The following is a 6,938-nucleotide window of genomic DNA, read 5'->3' as shown; positions in this document are numbered from 1 at the left end:
AGCAAAAATATTTACCTGTTTACTTATTTTTTGCATAAAAAATTTCACTTTGAACAAAATATTAAAATTTCATTGAAGTGAAAGGTATTAGTATGGCCACAACGAAATTGTGTACATGCAAAATGGACAACTGCGTTGTTTTATGTACATGCCGGCCATTGTGTTGTTGTTGCTTCTCAAAATGTACATGTAGTAAGATGAACAACGACGTTTTCAGTTCACTATCGTGCCGCTGCAGTCTGTCTTAGCCATTGTGTTTACACTTTGAGTGATTTGTACTTCTTACATCTTCGTATGCCTCGTTGTCAGTTTCGTCATCCGACTCGTTTGAAGCATCGTCGTCATTTACGTCGTATTTCAACAAATTGCCCTCTTGCAAGTTGCGAAAAATATTACCAGCCAATTGCTCGCCATTATGCCTCATGCCTAAGACATTGCAAATTGACACCAGATCTGCTTGAGTTAAATTGTTCTCAATGTACTTCATTTTTTCGACATAGTCCGCGCTCTGCTCGGCGAAATTAACACCAATAAACTCGCGCAACCGCTTTCGATTATTTCGGTCACCGTCGCACCCGAACACAAATTTTGGTTTTTTACACAAACGCAGATTTCCACAAATTACATCATTTAAACAAGTCATTTCTCCACACAAACACGGGCGAGCCCCCAAAATGTAGGTTTATTGTTTATACTTATAATAGATTTAGGTTTATTGTTTATATGTATAACATATTTAGGTTTATTGTTTATATAATAATATGTTCATATAATAAATGTTGTTTTATTAATAAGTGTGGAACTTAGTGGGCACGTTTTTCACTTTTGGCCATGGTAGAGGAGGAGTAAGGTCACTATCAGCTGATGTTATGTAAACAAAGGCACAGCTGAGAGGTGCCACTGTAGAAGCGTCAAGTGTAGTCCGGGGTTGAGTTTCTATTGGAATCCAAGATGGCCGACTTTTAACAAAGATGGCCGGGTTGCATTGTGTTATTTTCTTAAAATTTATGGAAAAGTTGTCCCAAAAATATTGGTTATATATAAAAGTTTAATATATATTCAAAGAAAATCGCTTTATTTTAATATATAATCTTAAAGATGAGAACAATATGGGCTAATTCATGAAAAATTAAGTTTTTTATTTATGCCTCTTTTTAACTGTGGTAAGTTAATAAATGTTCACCACAAAAAAATGTTACGAACAAATAAGCAACCATGCCGAATAGTGGGGTCCAGATTATACTCATTAACAGCCATATTTACATTTTTGCCATCATAACGAAAGTTTTTGCAAGGCAATTTGTTTGAGTTTATTTCATGGTTAAATGCTTTACGATGGTTTATTTAGTTATTTGAATCTGGAAGAAGTGTGCAAATTTCCCTTGAGACGATAAATAACAGATCGGGTTGGGATTTTATTCCAATAAAAGTACGGAATAACTAAACATGGCCTCGTTAATATTGCTGCGTAATGGGTCAGGTGCTGTTCCAATTTTATGATTTAAGAGATGTAAAAGCGATACGCGATGCTGTGAAGTACTCAAATGTATTTATGAACTTAGTTGGTCGTGAATTCGAGACAAAATTTTAAATTCAATGACGTGCTTGTGGAAGGTGCACGTCGCATTGCTGGGTAAGCTAAAATTAAACTTTATTTCAAAAGATTTACCATGTAATTTTTATTTTTTTTTATAGAATCAGCAAAGAAGCTGGTGTAGAACGTTTGATTATTTGTCTGCTTTAAACGCTAGTCCCAAACCTATGAGCTTTGTGTTTGAGGGTGGAAGTAACTTTTTGAAGAGCAAATCCTCCGGTGAGCACATTCGGATGTTGTACGAGCTATTGTCAATTGCGCTTAGGATACCGATACTGCTGGTCAGCTTTATCAAGCTGTTGTGTAGGTTTTGAGCAAAATTGAATTTACATACTTTCTAATATGCTAAACACCCACCTTGCAGACCAAAGCGTAACCAGTTGAGCGAATTAATTGACTGGTTTCATCGTGCTATGCGCAAACATGAAAAATGGTGGGGATACCGTCGTTAAGACATGCGTTGCGATCCTACCTTCTTATTGAAAGCCAACTTCACTGAACTTACTGTCCTGAACAATCTATTGGTGAGCTACATACGGAACGTGTCGATCGCGAATGTATTACCGATGTCGTTCCCTCCGACATACCGTGGTTGAAGAATTTTGGTGTACAATTGACCTCCATGGAAGAGCAAGTACCATGGGAGTTGTGACCATATCGTGCTGCGCAATATTATGATGCCGAATTGGGAGAGTGGGGGGAACCAGCTCCACCAAAACCGATAGAACATCAGGAAGAACTACGCAGATAATAAACAACACTCATCAAATGAAAGTTGGCAGCGTTGGTGACCAAGCAGCGATTTGAAATAGAAACATTTGCATCTACGCGAATTACAATTCGTCTTTACATCTAGTGAATTATGGTCGATTATGAATGGTGTGGAAGTTGATATTTAAACTTAAAAAAACAAATAAATGTAATTTGGCTAATAATGAACCGCTATTAAAAATTAAGGAATTTCAGTTGTATTTTTAATTGGGCCAAACAAGTTATTATCGATTTGAATAATTTCAAACGGAATATATTTCGAACAATCATTTATTTTTTTAAATACTATGCCAGTATTGCTACTGAGCATGGCATGTTGCGTAAGCTAATTTAAACTACTTTTTACTACTATATAGATATTGCAAATTCAAAAAATAATTTCTTTAAGAATCCTTTTTATTTAAAAACTTAGCTTAGAACTAAAATATAATGTGGTAAATGTGTTAGGATAATCAAACACTCCATTTGGGAACGAGTAGGATTCCTGATCGCCGGCATATAGCTAAATTCTGAAATATAAACGTATATGTAGTTTGTGATTACAAAAATTTATACTTAAAATTCAGAAACATGGCTATTATAATTATCTCTTGATTTATCTTACATTAAAAAATTGTGTTTTACTGTTCAGACGAATTATTATGATATGGAATACCAAATTTTTCCACAATAGTTATGTATCTCTATTGGTACACTCATTATCAAAAATAATTTTCAATTTGTCCATGAATAAATTAACTACAACGCTTAAAAATATATAGCATATTTATTTATATCAAGAAGATATGTATAAATAAATCTTTTGATAACAGCATTAAACTTCATTCAATAACAAAAATTTAAAATAGTATTTATACATGTACAAATATAGTACTATAAATTTATAATTTGATATTATAGCATTTTCGCTTTCTGCAACCCGTTTTGACCACTCGCCACCCTTATTCACCAGAGGTGGCCATGATGTTTTATTGTGAACGTACACTTGAGAGGTAGGTTAAGGACTGTGAATGGCTCTTTTTTCTATTGTGAATGGTACTTTCCCTACTCCTCTATACCATGCTTTTGGCTGTCGCTGTTCAACTACTTCTTTCCTTGCCGTTTTCTCTAATCTTCCTCTTCTTCTAATGCCCATTCACCATAGATTCCCACATATATATGTATGAATATATACATATGGTAGAATATTGTTCAAATTACCAACTTAAATAAACAAATGAAAACCAGAGTATAATTGCCCGCTATATATAATGTACAAGTGCATGATTGGGGTTTTAACTTTAAGGTTAAGATAACTATTTGAAATCTAATGCTTTGATATGAAATAATGTGTTCAATAAGACTTTCTCGATAAATTTAAAATAAAGTCGGCTTTATATGAAAATTTATTCTCTCATCAAAACTATGCTATGGACTGTGAAAATCAATAAAATTTGGACATAAAAAAATTGTTCCTACAGAATTCTAATATATTAAAAATAACAAAGTTAAATCTCTAAATAATAACTAATTCTCATATTTTTATATTTGCAGACGATCGCATTTTAGTGAGATAAAAAGGCTAAGGAACACTGCACCCTCTTTTGGAAAATGTTGAGACCAAGCAACGTATAGAGATTTGAACTTCGATTGAACCCTAATTGCGGAAGATTTGTAGAAATTACTTCTGTGTCCAAATATATTTTGATATCTGCGTTCAGCAACACATTACTATTCATCTCCCGCTGAATGCTAAAGGGGAAAATTAAGTTGGCCTCTTGAAAATTAAACGTGCATGGGTAAATTTCTATCGTTCAATACTAACATGCAGCTAACATGAGACGACATAACTTTCCTCAGGCTAGAATTGGAAACAAAATATATCCGGTATAGAGCAGACTTTTGGTATTCATGGCTGCGATTTATGAAATAACAATAACGAGGAGCTAACATTAAGTTGTGTAAGACGTCTAAATTGTTTATTGGCAGTTCCACCTTCTTTCATAAGAAAAGAAATAAGTAAACTATGGTATATAGAATTGGTAACCATATTCACCACCTTTGCATAGTTGGAAATGAAGAGGTTCACTACTGAAAGTAGGCGCACATATGTCGAACACGCTCTGAGAGACGAACATGCTGGATTACGTCCTCAAGGTGTATGATCAACTGTACTGTACGAGCACAACATCCAGCCTTGTCTTTAGGTGTATACTCGGTGCAGAATTATATAAATTTCGTCAATTTTATGTGTTAACACATTTTTAACAAAATTAGTTATATATTGTAAACACTTAAAAGGGTAGCTCTCAAGAAAGTCACATTGATACTCTTGCTGCTTTATCAAAACTATCGCAAAACAATGTCGGTAGAAGGTTAGTTCATAATATAAAATATTTCGAAAGTAATATCACCTATCGAAATTTACTTGCATAATGATAACAAATATTTAGTATATCACTATAATAAGAGGACAGTGTCCCTCTTCATTACGAGTTTTGTAGTGATATTGGCTACCGAAATTATGCTATTAGTCATTGTCTTTTGTATCTGATACTAGTAATAGCATCCACCATCAATGATCTGTTTTGGTTAACCCTTTGTCCAAAGACATAGACATAGAGTTATCTAAAGCCCTCATTTTATGCCGAAACTACAAAGATTTTTGCGACACACCAGAAAAACGTTTTATACACTTGCTTTTGTTTCGTTACTGGCTAAAACTTTCTTCCAGTAATTAGAGCATGCAAATGAATTTTCGGACAAAATTTTTCCAGAACAGGTATAATGGGGTAGACGTGGCGTCACATGATGGAAATCAAAATAGCAAAAAAATGGAGAGAAAAACTATCACGTTTTACTTGTTTGCAAACATTGTATTTTCTTATGTATTATTGGTAATAACTAATATACCACTATGAGCAAAAAATATTCAGACTTGGTTCGTAATTTAAAAATTCTTAATTTCTTCATCAAAATCTATGTTATCCCCCTCAAAGGTATCCCAATACACTTGTGCCAAAGTTTTTTCCACGCAGACTGATATTTATATTGTTCAGTTACTTTTCTTATGGTCGTCGTTGCACTTTTTAGCGATTGTTTGAGCAGCAAGCAAGTGCGAAGGTCATATCAGATGTCTCGCATGGTTTCACAATCTCTACATATTTACAGCATTTTTCTGTTTTTAATTACAATCTTCTTTCTTTTGTTTCTGAAGATTCTGTTGTTGCCTCGAAGCAATCAGTGTACCCCAGAGGTTTGGCAAACAATTGCTTCCGTGTGTTGTGGTTAAAAGACGAAGTTCCCGAATTTTCCAAAACTGTTATTTGCTGGTTTTGTTAGATGTTCATATCTTTGCATTTATAATGACTATGATTGATGGTTTTGCAACATGCATCCGCAAATGCAACGGTTTAATACATTTTATAGTCAGGTTAGTCAACATTTATGCATCGAAACTTGAAATTTAAGGAACTATTTTTAAACAATTGAAATCTTTTCATAACTTTGTTTATTAGAAAATAAGAGTTCATCGTTTTAGTCAACATTTGTGCATCGAAACTTGAAATTTAAGGAACTATTTTTAAAAAATTGAAATCTTTTCATAACTTTGTTTATTAGAAAATAAGAGATCATCGTTTTAACAATATTTTCCTTAGAAGTTATTTAACTCAATGTAATAGCAGAAAATAAAATATGAAGCGGATTCTCAACAGAGCTATATGCTAAAGACTTGAAATCATCTCTAAACATACTCTGTCATGGTATTTCAGATACTGATTCTAAGATTTCAACATTTTTACTAGACAGTAGGCGTCTTGAAACATGTTGTCACAGCGTATAATAAAAGGGATGGATTTAGGATTATATATACTATACTCGTATATACTTACATATGTATATACATAAATGATCAGGATGACGAGGCGGGTGGAAGTCCGGTGACTACCTTACTTTAGTAAAAATTTAAATATCTTTACGAAATTTGATACACATGTTCTTTAGCCAAAAGGTAAAAAAATCGTAGATGGGCGTAATCGGACCACTGTCACACCCAAAAAGCACCATTAATCGAAAACGTATAAAATGCCACAACAAAGCACTAAAATAGGTACTGTAGTTTTGCACAGACGATCACAGTAATTAAGGGCAACTATGGGCTAAAAATGTTTAGAAACTGGGTTTCCTGTTGACTGTTTAGTGTGAAGGAATTCGGAGTGCACCACATCTCAATAATCGGAGAAAACTGTCAACACAGCCTTGATTTCTGACCTGCTGTTGTTTTTTCGTCTGCGGCTCACCTTTGCCACTATATTCGGCCGATCAATCGTCTGTTTCCAGGTCGTAAGTATAGATCCAAGACTCATCTACAGTAATAAATTAAAATACGATTCGTGAATCCTGGTTGTCGGAAAGCATTGTTTCACAGTCGTAAACACGACGCTGATTTTGGGAAAATTTTGGAACCAATCATGCTTTCATTTTTCTTAGGCACTAAAAATTTTTCAAGATGGTTTTCGCTGGTCCTTTCGGTATTCCAACGATGCCAGTGAGATCTCTGACTGTTAATCTTTAATTCTCAAGCACCAATTCA

The 6,938-nt window shown here is 34.0% G+C and overlaps 1 pseudogene; it reads left to right on the top strand.

The window, feature by feature from the left end:
* The first annotated feature begins 1,119 nt into the window (after window positions 1–1,119).
* LOC126760193 (NADH dehydrogenase [ubiquinone] 1 alpha subcomplex subunit 9, mitochondrial-like) lies at window positions 1,120–2,550 on the top strand (annotated as a pseudogene).
* Window positions 2,551–6,938: the final 4,388 nt, after the last annotated feature.

This window comes from Bactrocera neohumeralis, chromosome 5, assembly GCF_024586455.1.
Source record: "Bactrocera neohumeralis isolate Rockhampton chromosome 5, APGP_CSIRO_Bneo_wtdbg2-racon-allhic-juicebox.fasta_v2, whole genome shotgun sequence".
NCBI classification, from domain to species: domain Eukaryota; kingdom Metazoa; phylum Arthropoda; class Insecta; order Diptera; family Tephritidae; genus Bactrocera; species Bactrocera neohumeralis.
Note: the sequence above shows the minus strand (reverse complement) of the source record. Positions and strands in the feature narration are given on the sequence as shown.